This window comes from Lissotriton helveticus, chromosome 9, assembly GCF_964261635.1.
Source record: "Lissotriton helveticus chromosome 9, aLisHel1.1, whole genome shotgun sequence".
Taxonomy (NCBI): domain Eukaryota; kingdom Metazoa; phylum Chordata; class Amphibia; order Caudata; family Salamandridae; genus Lissotriton; species Lissotriton helveticus.
The window spans coordinates 876,898,904-876,921,480 of NC_136070.1; the positions used below are offsets into that span (position 1 = coordinate 876,898,904).

Sequence of the window (22,577 nt, forward strand, 5' to 3'; positions counted from 1 at the left end):
GAGGAATGGATTTCTGTCAGTCTCTTTCGTATAAAGCCAATCTACAAACTGTTATAGGTCAACCTCCTCACCTCTCCATATCAAAAAAATGTCATCAATGAAATGTTTCCCTGTCATGATATTATTTTTAAAGGGGTTTTCTACAAAGATCAATTTCTCTTCATATTGGGCTATAAACATGACCACCATTTCTTGGGCAGAGGGACATCACATAACAGTGCTCTTAACGTGTTAATGGAAAGCTCCATTGAAGTAGATAAACTTCTGTTTCAGACATAAATGTGCCAACTCCAAACAAAAACATATCGGTGCATTATGTGGTCTCGACGACTTGCCAGATAGAATTCCATAGCAGCATCCTGGGGGATATTCCTTGAGAGGCTTGTGATGTCAAAGGTCACAAAGTTCTCTTAATTAGAATCAAAGGTAAGTAACTTGTTATCTCAAGGATACAGGGCTCGAGGAAAATGTGCTACTCCCTACAAACAACAGAGGGAGAGGCTTGAGCCACAGCAGAATGAAATGCCTGGAGATATGGGGGAAATAGAAGCAAAAACTTTCCATACCTGCCTTCACAAAGACATCTGGAGTACCCCTCTTTTATATTCCTGGGAATAGTCCTGCTCCGCCTTGGACTGTAAGATGTAGCCAGCCCAGAGAACAGACAACCATGAAGGGTGGCCCAGCCCAGCCTCCTCCGGTGTCTGATGGGCATAAACGGGCCCAGGTTTTGACCGAGCACGGCCCATGCACGTTCTGGGCCACAGGAAGTAGAACTCACTATTAAGTGCGTGGCGCAGGAGTGAGGACAGCACAGCACAGGATTCTGGGATAGCAAGCCCCCTCCAAAAACACTACCTGCCTCCAAGGTAATCCCCAGGCAGAGCATTCCAGCAGCATTAGTCTAAAAATGTGAGGGTGAACTTGCAAAAAGAGGCATTCTTTACACCACTCTACTCAACTAACAATCCAATATCTTAGAATTTGCTAAAAGCAACATTTAAAAGAATCAACAATAAAACCTAGGGTGAACAGTTAGTACGTTTGTATGGAAAGAACTCTGATGCTATTGTTTGTAAGCTTCTCTATGTGGGTTCAGTAATATACTTTGTATAATGCTTGTGAGGTTGCATTGGAGCCCCCTTGCAAGAAGTTTTTGAAGAGCCTAGAGGGGCCCATCTGAGTAACTCACCGGACATCCCAGTCCTAAAGCAGTTTTGGCAAATATCCTCTACAACCCCCCCCAATCCACTGGGGCCAACCACCATAATACTGTTAATCAGGGGTGCGCCGTGGGTTGTGCCAGGGGTGTTGAGTCAGACTTTGGTCACTCCTGCAGAAGACATATTTTTAGATCACTGCCCTTGACAGATGGGGATTTGTTAAGAGGATGGATCAGAAAAACAGAGTTCATGTTCCTGTATGTAATTTCCTGTTTGTGGTGGTAGGCAGAGATCCGTGTCTAGAGAATGGAGGTTTCTTCCCGTATATGAATTTTCTGCCCAGCATTTAGTCTCCACACTGCTGCAGAGGAAACCACCCTGCATTGAGATGACTCTAAAAACATTGGGGGAGGACAACATTTTTTGTAAATAAAAGTTGATTATTAAATTTAGATACAACAATTTTGGTTTTAAATAAGTATCCATACAGTCTTGTGAAACTATCTGGATGCTATATTTAGTTTAAAAAAAGTAAAATTGATAGAAATTGTGTAAAAGTTAAGTGTAAATGAATGATTAAATAAAGTATAGCATGGTTAGTTGGGCAGTATGGTAGTGCAACTGTCTTGCCTCAGGATTGAATATTTGAACTGTGTTTTAATCCACCATTCTTGTTGACAAGGCACTGTACAACCATACTAGCAGCACATATGAAATTTAAGACACTTAGTCAATCCTGGACCTGCAGTCTCTGAACTCTGTTCTGCAATACTCCTCAAGAACCTGAAGTGGAAGTGTGTCGCAGCGCCTGTGATTGGCCATTTGTGGTTCTTGACCTACTTCAATGCTCAGTGGGCCTGTATTTGAGTCTGTTATAACTATTAGAGCTGTTGTCAAATCAGAAGGGTATTTTGCAAATAAAAATTGTCTTACTATTATGTAGGTGTGTTTTAATAATTGCATGTTCCTTTCCAAGCCTCTCCTTAATTCCTCCTTACCAATTCCATTTAGTAGTAATTATTCCAGATTTTCCCAGCATTCCCCCTTTTGGCTCCCACTGTTACTTTTAGAGCATATACCTACATGTGCGTAGATCTCCACACCCATGATGGAGATGTCCATACAGAAAATATAGCAGAGGCGTAGATATCCAGCTCTAGGTTTGTGAATTTCCTTTTGTCATAAGTAAATAATAGTACTACTTTGCATACTGCAAAATGTGGTTTGTGAATCCGATCCATCGTGGTCCCATGAGCAGTCCATTAGAGGAGGTGAATTTTAGTCCTCATGACAGGGAGATAATTATGGCTTCTGCAGCATACTGTGACTGGCCAATTTCAGAGGTGTTTTGTTTTTTTGTATGTAGCAATATATGTATGAATGTATTGCACTGATAAAACAAAGGCTAAATTGAAGCTATGGTTAGTTTTAGATATGACCCGGAAATCCTCTGGATGAAATCATTTAAAGTGGAGCTATGGTTACAAAGCAAAACTTTAAAAAAACTTAAATTAAACATTTACGGTTAGATAGAGTGACCATCACTCACACCCTGTAGTGTAGTTCCTATATCCCTGATAGGCTCTGCGCATTGGAATATTATACACTATAGTTTTGACATAGAACTGAGGTCAGTATGTCTCTATTAATTACTTGTGTGAGCCAGGTAACTCAGACGTCACGAGAAACTTCTCGAATGAACAAGAAACAGCTAGTTTCTGACAACCGCATAAACATGACAACTTTGTTTCCCTTTAGAATCGGAACAGTCTCAGAATTGTGGAAACAATAGATATCCGTTTCACTCAGTCAATCGTGCATGCTTCGTTTCTACAGAGGTTACACAGAAATAGATAGACGGGCGTTTCACTAAAAGGGTTTATTGAACCGTCTTATTTCTCGTGCAAGAGATGTGAGCTGCTACAATCGTAAGACAGAATTTGAAGTATAATACGTACAGCGTTAGCAGTAAGATAAAATAATACTGCAAAAGCATGGCTTGTAGCTATGACATATATTCATAAAAATACATACATAAATAACACAGGCTAAAATATGAATACTCAACTGGTGCTTCTAGCTAGTTCTACCCCAGTGTAACTAACCTAAGTGTAGTATGAGGTGAGAAGTAGGTGCTGTTTAGCTATAGTCTAGATTGCCTATAGCTTAGATTGGTTTTGCCAAGATTTGCCAAAAGTCCCTCTAGGTTCTAGTCCGCTCCATACCTTAGAATGAGTGAGGTTGGAATCTCTTTCTGGATTTCTATCTCTAACCCTCCGCAAGGGGATTCAGAAACACTGGAGCTGGATTCTCTGCAAGGAGGATGACAGCGGCTGGTCAGTGCGTCAGGCGGGGACTTGACTTCCTTCCGAACTTGCCGTAGCGAACCACGTAGTGCAAGTAGGCAGCCGAATGGTAGTTTGCCATGGCAAGTGAAGGTATATTCATACCTTGAAGGTGTTTAGGAATGCCAGTATTGACGTACAAGTCGGGCATAAGAACGTCATGAATGAACCCCTAAGGAATAGATGTTCCTGCACAATAAATGAGTTCTTGGAGAAATCAATATCCAAGCAAGGGAAAGTCCGAAAGGCTTAAGAGTCTGGTTTTTCAAGAACTCATTGTGACGTGGATGGACAGATGTAGTCGACCATGCCTGTGTTTGGTTTAGCATGAGCAATGCCTAAATAAGGGCTGGATTTCTATGCCTAAATAAGGGCAATGTGAATTGTTCCTATATAAGGGCATAAATCGGGAAATCTATATACGGTATCTAAATCGACACAACGACCCATCATGCACTCCTTATGATGTCTTATATGACATTACTCATGACATATTAAGTTTTATCAGGGATGACATCATTGATGACATCTCACAAGAATATTGACCATCATAACCATGTAACATGATGCAATACTGACCTCTGGGGATTCTGGTGGAATAATAACACACAAGGCAGAGTGGTTATCAGATATCATCTGATTTTCGAAATGGCAATATGCAATCATATTACACACCTTCATTTTGCAGGTAACCATGGGCACTGCAGTGGTTCCCAAACTGTGCGCCGTGGATCCCTGGGGAGCCGTCAAACCTAGCCAGGGGAGCACTTTAATGTATTTAATGTTGAAGGTTCTGTTGGCTTCAGTTAAACTAATTAGACTTACACGCATGATGTAGATGATTTGTAATTGTCCTTCCAAAGTAAGTGGAAGATGCCCGATTTATTTTGTTCGACTCGTTAATAATTTAGTTTTTTTCCAAATGCATTTAACACCAATGCAAGTTATCAGGAAAGTACAGTTGTCCTGTCCATTAAACACATTAAGTATTATTATGTATTGGCATTTGTACTTGAACCATAGGTACTTCTAGTACACATTTCATTCTGTACACACACATTTCCAGACAAGCCTGCTCGTTCCTTGAGCACAGGGAAGTAAAACACTATATATGGCACAATGCTAACATTTGGAAACTAGAAAGAGGGACGTTTAAAAAAAAAAAATTAGAGGAATTTATTTTACTTACAGTGATTTGGAGCCTATTTTAGATAGGAGACAGAAAAAGAAAGCTGTATGGGGTTTAAACAATTGTGAGTCACCCTACTCAGTCAGGTTGGCACATTTGACATGGGTAGAAATGGAAGTGCATGCAAATATTCTTCACGCACATGAACACTTTGGCAATGGGGCCTACCTGCATAGGGGTGCTATCTAGCACTGTAAGTGGGATAAAAAAGTTTGAGAGGGGATGGGCAAAGAAGTGTAACTAGGAATATTTTATTAGAGGCACCGCCTTAGTAATACAAAACACCCTGCATATATGATTATAATACCTTCATCAGTTTCATCCCAATTATTTTCAGTAGGAAAAATGCAAGTACTCCTGAGGACGAACTTACATCCCCCACCTTCCGAAAAAAGTAACAGTGGGGCTCCTTGGGCAATGGCCAATGGGTCAAGGGAGCTGTGAGTCAAAAAGGTTTGGGAACCACTGGATTGGGATAAGAATGTTCAACTTTTGCGCACCTCTCCTACAAAAAAGTATCCATAAATAAAGCAGACAGTAGCAAACTGCTGTAGATTAATATGATTTACTGAAAAAGTATAGATTCATCAACTTTAACACATAATTTGCCACACATTTTTCAGGTTGCAAAAACATTTTGTTTAAAGCTAAAAGAAATTAAATTTACTGCCAGAGAGCGTGCCACATAATTTGTGTTTTTGCAGCATAACGTCTCTATCTATCCCTTATAATGGTAAAGGTCTTCAGACTGTTTTGAGATCTTTCATTACGATGATGAAATCGATATTTCACAGGGAACCTTAAAATGCTTTCAGTACTTTAATGTTTCCTGTGAAATATGCACTTTTTACAAACTCCATTTTGTGCATTAAAAGCATTCAAACAAGTGATATTGTGGCAGATGCCTAAAGACTTTAACGCAATATTTTGGTTTAGGCTTTTCCAGCACATGATAGCAATGTAGTGCATGATTGAAATACTAAGTTTGTATGTAGAGGGTGATGAGTGTATGGGAATAATATATATATAATTAAAGAATGCAATATCTAGTTTAATGTTGGTATTTTTTTAAACAGTTCAGCAAGCGGGCTCGACCTATATATCCTTGCCCCGATTGCATGTTATATTTCACCAAGATAAGGGTATTGATTTAGGTGGAAACAGCCTGCGTTAGCATATAATTAAAGTTCATAGAAAAATGTTTTGTCCCTGACTAATTCCTGAAGTTGTCGACATCAGCATGACTAGGTAAAATTATTGTAAATTAGTGAACCATTAAGAATGTCGCTGTTACACACGGTGCGACCAGTATACGTTCTTGACAGAGCACAGCAGAGAACTACAGGGAGAGAGCATTTGCCAACAATTTCCGAAAGAGAACACAAGGTAACAGTTTTATGCTTTTGTGTATGTAGCCTCATAGGCCATTCGGGGAGCAAGGCCCTTAAAGTGAAATGCGATGCTCTCTCAGAGTCACTTTCTTGGTTTGAACTGTGCCCTCTGGGTAACATTGGGTGTGGAGGACACAGGGAGGAGAAATATACTATTTTATCAATATTTGGGGACATTTCTAACCCCCACACCCCCTACCCTCCTTAACAGTTCATGCAGGTTATTTACTATTGTAACTCCAGCCCTGGAATATTTTAAGGAATGCTATAGCATTCCTAAGCATTTTTAGGAAAGCAACTGAACTGATGGGAGTTAATATTTTTATTTTCTCACATGGACATTGTTTATTGCACCTCCTGCTTTTTTATCACTGTATTGATTCAAGGCATGATGATTGATTTGAGGTTTGGAGTTGATGTAACAGGAATCACATTTTATTCCTATGTTTGCATTATATGTAGAGCACACCCGCATATCATATTTTGTTTTATTAACATGAAGTATTAGAATTATGAAATGTACTTACTTGAAATGTGATGTGCCTAGCTCGATGAAAAGTATCATGGAGAATTAAGTACAAAGTGAATGTAACTAGCAGAAAACATTAACGTGAAGGACTCGTATTGTAGCACTGACATTCATTCATGTACTAAATTTGTATTTCCTTAAAATTGTATTTCGGTAATACTGGTTTTCCATGATTTTCTTTCCTCAAATGTGATTTCTCGTTTTCGTTTTTCCATTAATTCACATACATCACGAGGACAGTGCCACATCTTAATAGCTATGGTGCTTTCTGGCTCTCTCCCTCTGACGCAACAACATGTTGAGTAACATTTTTGTAAATTAGGGCCATGGAGTCAGCCTTACCTTGATTCAGACCTTAGACCTGTAGGTGTGCACCTATAGCATAGCATTCTACCAGACGTATTACCTCACTTGATGTCCCAGAGAAGCTCTGTCCATGTAGAGTACAGCTTTTCCAAGCCAATGATCATGTATTGTTGCCAAGAAACTACATTTGTTTGAGTTATAAAACCTTTCTTCACATGAGATGGCTTAATTCTGTGTCACAATTATGGAAATTTTGAAACACTCATCCTGGCCTGGCACTGTGGTATACTAAAGGGGTGTGAATCAGGTATGGCACTGCTGTTACAAATATTACACTCACAGCCACTCTCTGCATTCTGTGAACCATAGGAACTCAGATCTAGCCTGCACATGTAATATTTATGTGTATCAGGAAGCAATGTTCACGGACATACAACACTGTCATCGTAAACAGGAGCAAAGTCCCTGTGTGTTGCAGCAGTGCCTCTCCAAACCCTGCAACCATTTAATTTATGAATTCTCTGGCCTACCCTCACAAAGATCATGTGTCTCACCTTATGTTTTGTAACAATCATGTTTTCAGGAATCACAGCTCCAGCTCTCCAGACTGCCACTCACTGTGTGAGCAGTGTATTACTGACCCTTGCATGCCCTTCAGTTTACCGATGAGAGGCACTGCGATTTAGGTACCCAATTAATCTAAGGCCTATGAATATTAATAAAGCATGCAGGTTTCTGGGGTCCCCATCACATTCTGCAGGAGGTCCTGCTCATTTCATATTGTTGCACAGATTGGTGGAAGTAAATTGCTGAGTTACATGCATCTGCACACAACAGCCAGCCCATTTTGTGCCCATTTGAATGAGACTATTTTCAAAATATCAAAAGTAGCTGTGCCTACCAGTGCAGGGCACACTGGCAGGTCCAGCTACTTCAATATTTTGAAAATATGCAGATTGTTAATTGGGGACAAAAATGGTGGTGCCTCCCATCCGCACACTGAAGGGCCTGCAAGGGTCTGATTTACACTGCTCACATAATAGATGGCACTCTGGAGAGCTGGGGTTACCCAGTGGGTAGGGTAACCCCTGGGACCTTTATCCTCATCGGCAAGAGAGGGGCCAGAAGTCACCAACACCCATAGACTAGTGCCAGACATAAATGTGGCATGTCTGTACAACCCCTTCAGAACACTACTGGGTCTGTGGGAGACAGAAGAAGGACTGCACCTGCTGTTGTAATCTGCGATGAGCAACCTAAGGGATGGACCTACTCCCACTCTTACCCAGGACAAAGAGGTAACTGACCTCCTCTTAAGCTATAAGGCACAAAAATTGCAAGAAGCCCACTCTCCTGGAAGAACCCAGCTGACCAATTCCAGCTGAACCTGTCCTGAACCCACTTTATGGCTTCTGTTGGAGTGAGTTTTGACCCTTAATAGCTGTTCCTGAGGTCCTAGACCTTTGCAGGTGTCAGAGTGTACCCCTCCTACCAAACACTCAAGACTGGGCCTGGAAACATTATTCTACATCACTGTGTCGAGACCGGGGACTGGGAATAACCTGTCAGCCGCTTGGGTGAGGGTGCATTGCTAGGGGACCTAGCTTTGCCGCAGCTCCCGCTTGTTCTTCTTCATCCACCAAATCCAATTCAACAGGCCCAACGCCAAGTGGCATCCAATGACATCAAAGAAGGTTCTTCGGAACCAGCCTCTGGTCTTGTCCTGCTGAGGAAATCCGACTTCCAAAAAAGAGTATAACCCCTTCCATGATCATGACGAGCTCAGCTCGTCCTGCAGCACAGTGCTCCTGTGCTCATGACGAGCTCAGCTCGTCATGACCACACCCGTTTTTATTGCTGTCCGGCACAGCAGGGGAATCTCTCTAGCAGCGATGCGGTTAAGTCCAAAGGTCGAACTTTTCATTGGGCCCGACACCGAGCAGCATCTGGTAGATGTGGACAACTTACTAGTCACAAACTCTGGATGTTGCTGACTTTGTCAATGGCTTCACTGAGACCTTGTCCTTCATCAACCCATCATCAACTAGCCCATCTTCTTATCAAATCCACAGCTTCGCCCAGCTGAGGATTCTACCTTTACAGAAAATGTTTAAGTCTGAAGATACGTTTCACCAGAACAAAATTGGTCCTTGTTTCCAACCCACACTCCACAGTGGTTGGCCTTACCACTTAACTTTTTTCATGTCTAGCATGACCACTTCCCCGCAGTTGCCACTTTGCACTTGTTAGCTGTATTTTATTTTAAAAATTAAAAAATTCACATCTCTGTTTACCCCATTGGAATTTTTGTCATTCGCTTTCATTTTGTTCATTAAAATAATCTCAATTTTTTAAAATTTGAATAGGATTTCTACTGTGTTATGTTTTTATTTTACGTTTTAAGTGTTTTGGTACCTCTAAATGTTTCACTTATTTTCATAAGTTAAGCCTGCCCATTCTGTACTATAGCTACAAGGAGTTGTGCTCAAGTTTATGTTACTGAAAACTTTACCGGACCTGACAAGAACAGTGACATTATCACTTGCAGTTGACTTCTATCCACACCAACTAATCGTCACATTTCTTACAACCAGCATAGGAATTTTGAGGGAAAACATAAAATAAAGTACAAACACACAAAAAGTAGAGCAAGTCAGACCTGGCAGCAGACCCATATTATTTGAACTTCCTCATACATCACACCTCGAAGCACTATATCACATAGTATGAGAACCACATCTAAATGGCTGCCCTCACTTGAAGAAACACTTTCCATTAGGCACAAAAAACACATGTCTAACCATACATCCCAGGCAGTGTAGCATACCATTCATTGGCAGGCTCACCTGTGCCCCTCCTATGAATAATAAGCACTATACAAATTCTACAGTGCAAATCAAATTCAATACTTAGTGGATTTATGACTTGGCACGGGTAATTCAATTAGTTAATCTTCCTATTACTGCTTCTTTTGACAGAACAATGGTCTAAGTAGGAAGAACAATTCAGAGGGCCTCTAGTGTTAATCAGTAGGGCATACATGCAACCAAAGAAGTACATGCACAACTCAACATACCTGGTGTAATGGACAAAGAGGAAAAATAAATATTGGATTGGAACAAGTGTAGCCTGCATATGTGCAATTGAGAGTTCCTGGTGAAACTAAGTAGGGACACACCCTGAACAATGTGGGCAGAGCCAAGCATGCCATTCCAATGCTAGCGCAACCATGCATGCCATAACTACGCATATGCCTTAACCACGCATATGAGTGGTTAAGGCAATGCACGGTCTAGATGCTGAGATGGGCTGGACCAGGAAAAAGAAGGATCGGGAGAGGATGCAGTGAGGTAAGTGGGGCTGTGGCAGGATTTTGGGGTGGTAGGAGGTAATTTTTAAGGGTTTGTGTAGTTTTTAGGACTCAGGGTTAGGGCTTGGGGAGTGGAGTTGTTTTTAGGGCTTGGCGATCAGGGTTGCTTTTATTCCTCATGGTTGGTCAGGGTAGTTTTTATGTCTGGGGTAGGATCATTTTTAGGGCTCCGGAAAGTTTTTAGAGCTCTGTTGGGGTTGGGTAGTTTTTAGCGCTCAGGGAAGGGTTGGGGTAAGTTTTAGGACTCGAAGGCAGGGTGATTAATAGGGCTTACTGGGTTGGAGACGTTTTTAGGGCTCAGTGGGGGTTCAGGTTAGTTTTAAGGGCTCAGGGTTGGGTCAGGGTACTGATTAGGGCTGGGGGGTCAGGTAGTTGTTAGGGCTAAGAGCAGGTGTCCTAGGGTTTGATCTTTACTGCCCTTCCCTATACCAGTCAAGCCTTTACAACGAAATTACATGGTAAAGCCATGAGTGGTAAAGGAATGCGTTGGTCAGATACATTCGGGATTTAGGCAGCGTTGTAGAGGCACATGTGATTTAGCCTAATGTGTCTCTGTCATACAACCAACTAAGTATGGTAATTCAAAGCCTCACTATATCTGTGGAAATATCGACTAAGTTGAAATCTCAGGCCTGTGTGACTTCTGCTTGGTCTGTCGACTAACAAAGCGTTAGTGACTCAAAACCAAAGAGATCGGCCGAGTCCAACCAGGCTACTCTAAAAGTATGTTAGCATTTGCGAATTCAGAAAAGAATAGTTCTAGAAGGTTATATATAACATCCTTGAACAATTACCATATCTACTTTGATCAGACCTATGTTGGAATCCACCTTTTCTGTTTTTCGAGCAACAAAAATCAATGAGTTAGCGAAAAATGCAAATAATGGCAAGGCTTCTCCTCTTTCATAGGGCTCAGTTTATTCATTTAACACTTTTGTTTATTGGCATTTTAAAACATATTACAGTGCAGTACCATCTCTATCTCACAGCCAGTGGTAAATTATTTTAAATAATTTAAGATACAGAAAACATTTGTAAAGGTGGGAATCCACAGAATAGCACATGACAAATACACAAACATCATTCCAAATTCACCTCCTCCTAGACACTTTCTATGAGGTACGATGCTGAGAGTTGGTGATTGCAGACAAATTCCAGTGTTCTGACGTGTCCGCAGAGCAGAATGAAGGGCGTCGGTAATGCTGAAATCAAGGCCTAGGTCCCCGCGGATGCCTAAGCGGGAAGAGCGGTGAGAGCCATGGTGCCAGGGCCAGCAATGTCAGGCAGGATCGGGCTCTCATCTCCACCTTCAGCAGTGGGCATCTGGTGTCACCATTGTTCTGAAGCTTCATTTGCCCTGATTAGCAGCTTGTGGCGTGCAGTCAGCAGATGTAAGAAAGGGGCTGAGGCTGAGCAGGGCAGGACAGGTAGACACCAACCCTGGCATGAACCCGAGCCCCAGCCGAGCTGCAAGTGGATTGAAGACTGTAGAGGACTGGGGGTGTGAACAGGTTCCAAGACCAGTGAGGCAGCGAGGTGGTAAGCATGGTCGCTCAAAGGTGAATAGTGACCACACGCAGCAAGTGGAGGCTGCCAACGCTAGGTCAGTGTGACTTGGTTGTGCCTACCTCACCTCCTTCTCACTTGAGTGCCTTGCTGGACATGCTCTGCGCACAACCGTTTTTCCCATCTGCGCATCGGACATTACGTGCCCTCTCTCTGGTGCATGGCTTCCCTCTGGAACTTGGTCCTGGTGCTGGTGTTTGGGTCCATATTATCTTACCACCTTGTATCGGGGCAAGGTGAGGAGTGATGCTGTGAAGACATACACTGGCATAACAATAGCCCCCGTCTGTCTGAAGCTCTCCCTCCGTGCACAGTCTCTGTTGCGTTTTATTGGCCTACCACCACGCCCTTGCACTGCACTTGCTGTATTATGGCCATAGGCCTGGGCATCAGGCCACTATAAATTTGATATGCTTGCCCCTGGGCCTTCCCAGAGAAGATGGTTTGGCTTCTGTGGCCATGCAGTGCTGCACGCTTACATTTGTCTAAGGCATGCACGCAGTGCTGCGCCGCTGCAGCGCAGTGACAATGACCACACACACACCATGGTCTTTAGGGTGGGGCACAGGAGGTTGGGTCAGACATATGCAGGTTGTGGTTGCACACACCTCACAGTAAAATTCGATATTGGACGAGACTGAACCTGCGACATGTCTTTTATGCACCTGGCCTTGCCACTGCTCAGGCTGCTGCTAATACCATGGTAGTAAGTGTGAAGGAAGCAAAGTGAAGCTGTGCAGCCTGCAATGCAATTGGTACAACTACATCAGCACCTGACACACCAAGGTGCAGACATGAAGTAGATTTTCAGTCACCTCACCCTGTTGGCACGACTATGACAATTTCAATGGTGCTGGTGGCGGTGTAGTTTATCTGGGGCCAACACTGGGCCGGCGGTGGTATTATTGAAGCCTCATTCCCCGCACCCTCCTGCTTCCTCTGTTTACATCATAAAAACACAGTGGCACAGGGCAGGCTGCCTTTCCTGCGCATGGCAAAGTTACTGGTCACAGGCAAGAATGTGCTGCAGAGAGAGGGCGAGTCTCCCTTTCAGGCACATTCAGAGACATTTTAAAGCACGGGCGAAGTGGGCTCCAGCCCAAGACCCCTGCATTCCAGAGGGGGGACGCCTGATAGAGCCATCTATGTTCTGCAAAGTCGCAGAGTCTTGCCCTGATGACTTTGAATCGAAAACAGTCTTTTAAATACCGTTTTCCTGGAACTTTATCCTTAATGTGGGTGAGATGTGAAAGTCTCTTACATGCATTTTGCAGAGAAATGTTGTCTTTATGTTTGACCAGTCACTTTAAAATATTTGTGCCTTCATAAAAGGAATTGTTTATTAACACTAGTTTGAGTTTTATGCTGTTGAACTTGATGTTGTTTCACAAGTCATTTTACACATTTTATATCTTCAAAAAGGTAATAGTTTGTTTAAACTGATTTGATTTTTATGCTGCTGCACTTGTTGTTTAATTAGTCATTTTTAAATATTTGTGTGGGAATTGTGTGCTTAAACTGGTTTGGTTTTTTTTCCTGCTGAACTTTTTACGTTATTGTTTCACCAGTTACATTGAAATATACGTGCCTTCAAAAAGGGAATTGTTTGTGTAAGGGTTTGATTTTTATGCTGTTAAACTTGTTATTGTGTTGCCAGTAACTTTGAAATATTCGCACCATTATGCACAAATCAAAAGGGTAATTGTTTGACTAACCTTGCTCAGCGACCATAATTGTGTCACAGTAATATTACTTATCTGGGGTAATAAAGTACTAGCAGCTAAAACTGTCGTTACTGATATTGTCCCATGTAGACCAAATGGCCTTAGGATAAAGTGGAAGGGAGATAACTCGGAAAAGCTGTTGGTTAAAATTGTGGTGGCTTGTTTGCCCGATTTGCATCTCTGTTTGGATGGGAGTGCAGATCCTCGGGACATATTGACTAGCTTTAATAGGATTAATGCTATAATTGAAAACTCTATGACTATCTCTAAGCACACTAATTGGAAACCAATGATAGGTTGGTTTGACTCCCTGTGTACAGAGTCACTGCAGAAGCTCAAGAAGGCTCTATCTCGTAGGCCCAGGGATAGGTCGATTATTATAAACCTTAGGGCCGCTTATAAGGGGCAGTTAAAACGTCGGAAGCTGGAACTGCAGGAGGAAGCATGGGATAATTTGACCAGGGCAGTTGAACTATCGGACAGCAAACTTTTCTGGGATACGGTCAATTGCCCTCTCCTTAAGAGTGATAACACGCCAGTCCTCACTGCTCAAGTTAGCGAGGATTGCTGGGTTTCACACTTTGCTAGCATTTTTGACCCAGAGAGGGTGGTGGATTCACCAATGGGAGAGGCCGACCCATGGCCAATTGTCCCCCTAAGCATTACTGTACCGGAGGTAGATCTTGCCATCAGGTGTAGTAAGGCCGGCCCTGATGGGGTGCCCATCGACCTGTACAAGACAGACACAACTCTGTGGGGCCCTGTCCTGACTAAGGTTTTTAATGCGGCAGTTATGGAAAGCACCCCGCATACTTGTGGTGAATCTGTAATTATTCCAATATATAAAAAAAGGGTAATAGGTCGGATGCAAAAAACTACCGCCCTATCTCCCTTTTAGATTCATCACTCAAAACTATGAGCCGGGTGCTGTTGGCCAGGTTAGAAGAGTGGGCCGAGGGTAGTGGTATCCTTGCGCGGTCCCAATTTGGATTCCGAAAGGGTTTGGGAACCGTAGAACAATGTATAAATTTAGATCTTCTAATAGGGAAGTATACTGGTGCTAAGCAGGGCTCGCTTTTTCTCTGCTTCGCAGACCTAAGCAGCCCGTTCGATCTTGTTGATCATGCGCTGCTATGGTCAACCCTATTAGAACAAGGTGCCCCCGCAGGGATCATTTATTTCCTGGCCAGATTATATTCTAAACTATCTGCCCGTATAAGATATGGCCAAGGGGGGGAATGCACTGATCGTATTAGTGTTAACTTAGGTATAAGACAAGGTTGTGTCCTTGCGCCCCTTCTTTTCTCCCTTTTTATTAATGCAATAGACACTGAGCTTAAGCAGGTTAATTCCGATGCTCTGCTAGTAGATGATCAGGCTGTCCCCGTTCTGCTCTATGCCGATGATTCAGTGCTTCTATCTAGAACCCCTCGCGGCTTACAGAGATTGATGGATAAGTTTGCCGGCTTCATCAAGGAAAGAAAATTAAAAATTAATAATACTAAAACATTCATCATGCCATGTGGAAAGAAAATGAGGAAGTTGAAACCTTTCCATATAGAGGGACAAAAAATAGAAATTGTAAACACATTTTGTTATCTGGGTATAACATTTAGTAGAAATGGTATGTGGTCTGAGGAGATATCCAATGTAAAAGCTAAGATGTCTAAAAGTGCCTATGGAGTTTTAAAATTTGCAAATAAGCTTGTGGACCGCCGTATATATGATATGCTACACATATATCGCTGTAGATGTGTTGCAATTGCGCTCTGTGGATCCGGTGTTTGGAGGTACTGTCGCCATGGGGATTTACAAATGGAAGAAAACTGCTTTATAAAAAAATTGTTATGTTTGCCTATGTCAGCTTCCCCTGTGATAACACACCAGGAATTGGGCCTGGAGTTTTTATCAGATTTAATTGGTGTAAGACCATTGATGGTGTGGAGAGCAATCTGGCAGAAGAAAGAAACTAGTTTCACGAGGAGTATTATTAGTGATTGTCTTCGCCTAGATAAAAGCTCACTGATCCCATGGATTAAATACATTGTGACAACTGCCAGGAATTTATTTAATTTAAACCTCCTGGATGATCCGGAGAGTTTTTCTGACATCCAAAGAAAGAGCTTAAGTGTTTTTATCTGCATAAGAAAGCCCAAGCGCGTAAAGACGCTACTATGCTGTCAACAACCCTCAGTACTACTACTCCAACAGGGGCACATCCGGCTTTTCCAAATATTTAAAGGTAGTCACCAGACCATCTCATCGATTTGTTCTTATTAGACTAAGACTTGGAATCGTTCACCATTTGGTGGCGTTTCCCCATATGAAAAATCATCCCTCTATACCTTGTCCATTTGATGGGGTCACTAAACAGAGTACAGTTCACTTTTTACTTCTGTGTGATCTTTATAAGCACATTCGTATTGCCTATTTAAAACCTTTATTTATAAAAAAGACAATAACAATGGTAAAATCGGCAATGAGGTTGCTGTTCTCCTTAGATGATCCTGATATGTGTTTTTATACGGCTATGTTTATCCTGCAATCTATGGCTGCAAGGAAAAGTATGGTCTTTTAATCATTCTGTTCTATTTAGCTATCGAGCTGCATCAAGTCCGTTACCCTTTTAACTTTTTAACGATTTATTCTGTCAATTTTTATGTGGCAATTGTATCAGAGCTTAATAATATGAATGTATATGTATATATCTTGTACGCTTTTATGATTGTTCTTTTTAAATAATCGAATAAAGCTTTGAAACTGAACTGAACTGACTAACCTTGCCTCATTTTTGCATACTGCTGGGCTTTTCTTCATCATCCACTATGACAGTATTTTGTATTACAAAACACACTGGTTTTTGTATGTTGCTAGACTGGGGATTGTTTTATTAAGCACTTCGAAAGTATTTGCATTTTTTTCATTGATTCACAAACTACAATTAACATAGATTCCCTCATTAGGTACTTGCTAGTATGTTTTTTTATTCAACATGATGTGTTATTTGCACTTGTCTTTTTATTCTCATTCTCGTTTGCCTGCCTGTTTTTGTCCTGCTTACTAAAAAAGCCATGATAATTGAAATTGCTTCCTCAGTTCATTTTAAATTATATAGAGTGGTTATTGTTATGAACAACGCCTGGCAGGCGCAAGTGTGCAGCATGCAGAGGATTCACACCAGTATATTTCTCTTGGAGCTGGCAGGATACTGAGTTACATCTTATGTACTTTTGTATATTGTCAGTCGAGTCTGTGAAATTGTAGGTTTGGGTTTGTCTTTCAAATTTTCATTCATTTTTCATCAATGTCAATTTAAATTCAGACCCTATGTAGTTGTTCTTGCCGCACCTTGGCATTGTTTTGTTTGCTATTTCAGTTAAATAATCTGCTCTTGACAATAGTGTTACAAATGGTATAGCTTATAAATTAATGTGTAATTTACTCAAACCTGAGTTGTATTCTATTTGCCAAAAACCCTGCATGGGGTACTCCAGCATGCTCATGCCCCGAATGTTTTGGCTGTACATGACACGGGCGAAGTGGTGCCCAGGGAAGGCAACCTTCATAACTTTCCCTACCCTCACATCCTTACATGAGCTTCTACTGCATCTTCTTCTGCAAATCTACCCTACAGCAGTCTACTTCAAGTAACTTCACTGTCTGTGAGATAGGGACCAAAGTAAATGCTGCTAAACTAGAGATGGACATTGACTCTGATGCTGAAATTACAACGGACGATCAGTGCAGGGATACTCCCCCAATAACCCACATTATAATCAACACAGCTAATACTAGTGCTGTAATGGATGGCTTGTATGTGATCAGAACCGCATATATCATGCCAGGTAGTGAAGCTTGCAATGAAGGAGTTGAGAAAACATGCCTCGAAGAGTTAACATCATCTAAAAAAATCAAGTCAAGTGTTAGACCTGGCACCATTGGCGTGGGTCTCCCTTCCATTTTTGCTGTTGCCTCATGTGTTTTTGCTGGTATTAGATGCTTTGGACACTGTGCCACTGCTATTCAGTGCCACAGTGCAAGTGCTCCCTATTGTAAATTGATGTATGGATTAGTGATTCCATGTTTGGCTATTTGATTTACTTGTCAGACCCTAGTCTAGTGCACTGAGTGTGCCCAGGGCGTGTAAATCCACATGCTGCTAGTGGGCCTGCAGCACTGGTTGTGCCACCCTCAGAAGCAGCATTGTAACATGTGTCTAAGGTCTGCCATTGCAGAGCCTGCGTGCAGTCTGGTACTGTCATGCTGATTGGGTAAGCGCACCCACTTCCCAGTTTCTAAACCTTCCCTTTTCTTCATATCAGTCACCTCTATAGTAGGCCCAAGGACAGGGTGCATTGTAAGTATAAGGTAGGACAAACCCGGATATGTGTGGCATGTCCTAATAGTGAATTACAGCCATTTTCCTTTTTCACTATTGCAAGGCTACCTGTTCTCCATAGGCCAGGATGGGCTGTTAGAATTGTTACATTTTATAATCCTCACAGGCTCAGAGAACATCGTAGAAATTTGAGTTTAGTATGCCTGAACTCAGAATAATAAAATACATCTTTTAGTAAAGTTTTTTTTAATATTCTGTGTTTGCAAATACCACTTTTAAAAAGTAGGTATATGCTTCAAACCTGCCTCTGCTAGTTTGTGTATTCCTATGTCTGGTTTTGTGAGTGACAGGGCTGGAGAATTCTAAGCATGGGCCAAAAATCCATTACACTCGGCAAAATGTGCGGATTTTCGGCAATTTGGCGTTCCGCGAATCTTGTGAAATTGCAGAAAATTCGAAAATTCACGAGCGCGCGGATATTTTTTTTATGGCCAGCTCACTCAAGGGACCCCTGCGCCCTTCAGCGGGATGGCATAATAACACACACATGGTCACTGGAGACAACTCTTCTGGCACTTTACGCAGCTGTAGTGTAGGAAAAGCACTATACATTTACCCAACAAGGTAGCACTTACTGATGAGCCAGTAGAAAGTACTCCAGTGGAGTAGAGGTATCGCACAAAACGGAGGAGTCTTCTTGGATAAATATGAAGGGCAGGGTTCATTCTGGCACGATGCTCCTGTCCCAAAAATTAAACCTCAACAGGAAGCACCTACAGCAGGTGCCCGAGTTGAAGCTTAAGTTCAGTAACGCATTCATCAGCCCAAAAACAATCGTGAGCTTTGTCGAGGCAGGGCAGGTATGCTTTCACCCCATATCTACCATTGAAAATTAGCTGTGATGCTGGATAGAGGCCTTTGCATCCTTGACTTTCATAAGCGCAATCCCCGTGAAGTTCCTTTGACCAGGAACTTCTTTCTCCTCATCTGCTGCTCTGATCGGTCTCTGACCTTTTTTACACACAAGAGGCATGTGAACTCGCATAGAAGGCCCGTCGGTTTGGCCCTGCCAACACACTTGTGGTGTCACCGTCTTCCCGCCATTTACCCACTATGATGGACAGCTCACTCAAGGGACCCCTGCACCCTTCGGCGCGATGGCATAGTAACACACACATGGTCACTGCAGACAACTCTTCTGGCACTTTACGCAGCTGTAGTGTTAGGAAAAGCACTATACATTTACCCAACGAGGCAGCACTTACTGATTAGCCAGTAGAAAGTGCTCCAGCTAAGTAGAGGTATCGCACAAAACGGTGGAGTCTTCTTGGATAAATATGAAGGGCAGGGTTCATTCTGGCACGATGCTCCTGTCACAAAATTTAAACCTCAACAGGAAGCACTTACAGCAGGTGCCCGAGTTGAAGCTCAAGTTCAGTAACGCATTCATCAGCCCAAAAACAATTGTGAGCTTTGTTGGGGCAGGGCAGGTGTGCTTTCTCCCCTTATCTACCATCGAATTTAGCTGTGATGCTGGATAGAGGCCTCTGCATCCTTCACTTTCACGAGCGCAATCCCCGTGCAGTTCCTGTGTCCAGGAGCTTCTTTCTCCGTATCTGCTGCTCTGATCGGTCTCTGACCTTTTTTACACACAAGAGGCATGTGAACTTGCATAGAAGCCCTGCCCACACACAAGTGGTGTGCACTGTTTTTCCACCCTGACCCACTATGATGGACAGCTCACTCAAGGGACACCGGCGCTGGGCAGGTGTGCTTTCCTTTCTCCCCATATCTCCCGTCGAAAATTAGCTGTGATGCTGGATAGAGGCCTCTGCATCCTTCACTTTCACGAGCGCAATGCCCGTGCAGTTCCTGTGTACAGGAGCTTCTTTCTCCTCATCTACTGCTCTGATCGGTCTCTGACTTTTTTTACACACAAGAGGCATGTGAACTCACATAGAAAGCCCGTCTGTTTGGCCCCACCCACACACTCGCGGTGTCACCGTCTTTCCACCATTTACCCACTATGATGGACAGCTCACTCAAGGGACCCCTGCACCCTTCGGCGCGATGGCATAGTAACACACACATGGTCACTGCAGACAACTCTTCTGGCACTTTACGCAGCTGTAGTGTTAGGAAAAGCACTATACATTTACCCAACGAGGCAGCACTTACTGATTAGCCAGTAGAAAGTGCTCCAGCTGAGTAGAGGTATCGCACAAAATGGTGGAGTCTTCTTGGATAAATATGAAGGGCAGGGTTCATTCTGGCACGATGCTCCTGTCACAAAATTTAAACCTCAACAGGAAGCACTTACAGCAGGTGCCCGAGTTGAAGCTCAAGTTCAGTAACGCATTCATCAGCCCAAAAACAATTGTGAGCTTTGTCGGGGCAGGGCAGGTGTGCTTTCTCCCCTTATCTACCATCGAATTTAGCTGTGATGCTGGATAGAGGCCTCTGCATCCTTCACTTTCACGAGCGCAATCCCCGTGCAGTTCCTGTGTCAAGGAGCTTCTTTCTCCACATCTGCTGCTCTGATCGGTCTCTGACCTTTTTTACACACAAGAGGCATGTGAGCTCGCAAGCAGGAACCAAGTAGGTTTTCGGTCTGACGAACAGAAGTTGCAAGGGACGGACTCTTGTCGTCTTGGTAACGCTGGTGCCCATGAAGCGGTAGTTCCGCATTTGAGCGTTTTTTCCAAATAAAAGGAATAACGCACTTTTTTCACGAAATCGCAATTCGCGGTTTCCTATTCGGACTAGGGCAGGACGCTCCTTAGCGAGAGCGGACCACCCAGTTCGCAAACACCACGGTCCTGACGAAGAACCCTTGAGTAAATATATGGGTTGAAACATGTAGACCTTTTTAACCTATAGTTTTGTAAGATTCACATTCACATAGCACACTTTTGCTATTTTTATATATCTTCTAACACTAATTTTTGACACCAAAGCCTACCTAATTAGGCACAGGTGCCACACTTGATTTTAACAAGGGTTCAAGCACTCAAGAATAAATTACTTGCAGTGAGTAGTGTTGGCCCCTTTTAAAATTACATTTGTTGATAGATTTGAACACATAAAAGAAAACTAACCAGCTCCACTGTAGTCAGGTGTCGCAGCACACCCTATAGGCACTCGGCCTATGGGGTGGGACCCCGATGATGAAGCATGTCACCAACTAGGTTGGTGAGTGAGGGGTCTTCTATAAGGATATGCATTATCCAGCAACAGGTTGGGTCATATGCTGCTGATTAGAGCACATAAGCTCGCAATCAGAGAGATAACTCTCTGTCCACGAGGGGTTACTCCTCCATTGTTTTTTGTAAATCGCTTGGGGGACCAGGAGTTCCCACTTCACATAGTGTTGAAAAATACTTTTCCCTCACTCTCTCTTTTGTTATTAAAAAAAAGCTTGCATAGAAGCCCCGCCCACACACTAGTGGTGTGCACCGTTTTCCCGACCTGACCCACTATGATGGACAGCTCACTCAAGGGACCCCGGCGCTGGGCAGGTGTGCTTTCTCCCCATATCTACCGTCGAAAATTAGCTGTGATGCTGGATAGAGGCCTCTACATCCATCACTTTCACGAGCGCAATCCCCGTGAATTTCCTGTGTCCAGGATCTTTTTTCTCCGTATCTGCTGCTCTGATCGGTCTCTGACCTTTTTTACACACAAGAGGCATGTGAACTTGCATAGAAGCCCCGCCCACACACAAGTGGTGTGCACTGTTTTTCCGCCCTGACCCACTATGATGGACAGCTCACTCAAGGGACACCGGCGCTGGGCAGGTGTGCTTTCCTTTCTCCCCATATCTACAGTCGAAAATTAGCTGTGATGCTGGTTAGAGGCCTCTGCATCCTTCACTTTCACGAGCGCAATGCCCGTGCAGTTCCTGTGTCCAGGAGCTTCTTTCTCCTCATCTGCTGCTCTGATCGGTCTCTGACTTTTTTTACACACAAGAGGCATGTGAACTCACATAGAAAGCCCGTCTGTTTGGCCCCACCCACACACGCGGTGTCACCGTCTTTCCGCCATTTACCCACTATGATGGACAGCTCACTCAAGGGACCCGTGCATCCTTCGGTGCGATGGCATAGTAACACACACATGGTCACTGGAGACAACTCTTCTGGCGCTTTACGCAGCTGTAGTGTTAGGAAAAGCACTATACATTTACCCAACGAGGTAGCACTTACTGATTAGCCAGAAAGTACTGTACTCTAAAAATTCACGATTTTTCCGCGAACTCGCAGATTTTTTTGCCGATTTCATGCGAATTTGCTGATCGCAGATCCACAAAATTCACCCATACTTAGAGAATTCCAGGAGACAGGCTGAGTCACCCAGTGGTGAATAGAGAGATCTGCATCTAAATGGGAGGGAGTAGTTCACCTGAACCTTGAATAGGTCTGTGCCTGCCTTCCACAATGCTGGCTCCACCCCCTGGGGAGCGGCTGATGTCTCTGCCCTGCACACTGAAGGAAGGAAGGAGTCCTGTTAACAGAGTGCTCCAGGACTGTACTTGACTTCCATAATGGTGGTTCCGCCTCCTGTGGGGCGTCTGATGTGCATGACCTGCACTGTGAAAGGAAAGGAGAAGTCTTGTAAACAGAGTGCTTCAGAACTGGTTTGAACTGGGCAAAGGC

General features: G+C 43.2%; 1 protein-coding gene across 1 annotated transcript in view; it reads left to right on the top strand.

Annotated features, from left to right (window-relative positions):
* The first annotated feature begins 5,975 nt into the window (after nucleotides 1-5,975).
* LOC144781944 (cytochrome P450 2G1-like) overlaps nucleotides 5,976-22,577 on the top strand; it is a 350,994-nt gene continuing 334,392 nt past the window's right edge. Inside the window, exon 1 of the mRNA XM_078661037.1 lies at nucleotides 5,976-6,083. The gene's annotated coding sequence lies outside the window, so the exon portion shown is untranslated. The remainder of the gene's footprint in view (nucleotides 6,084-22,577) is intronic.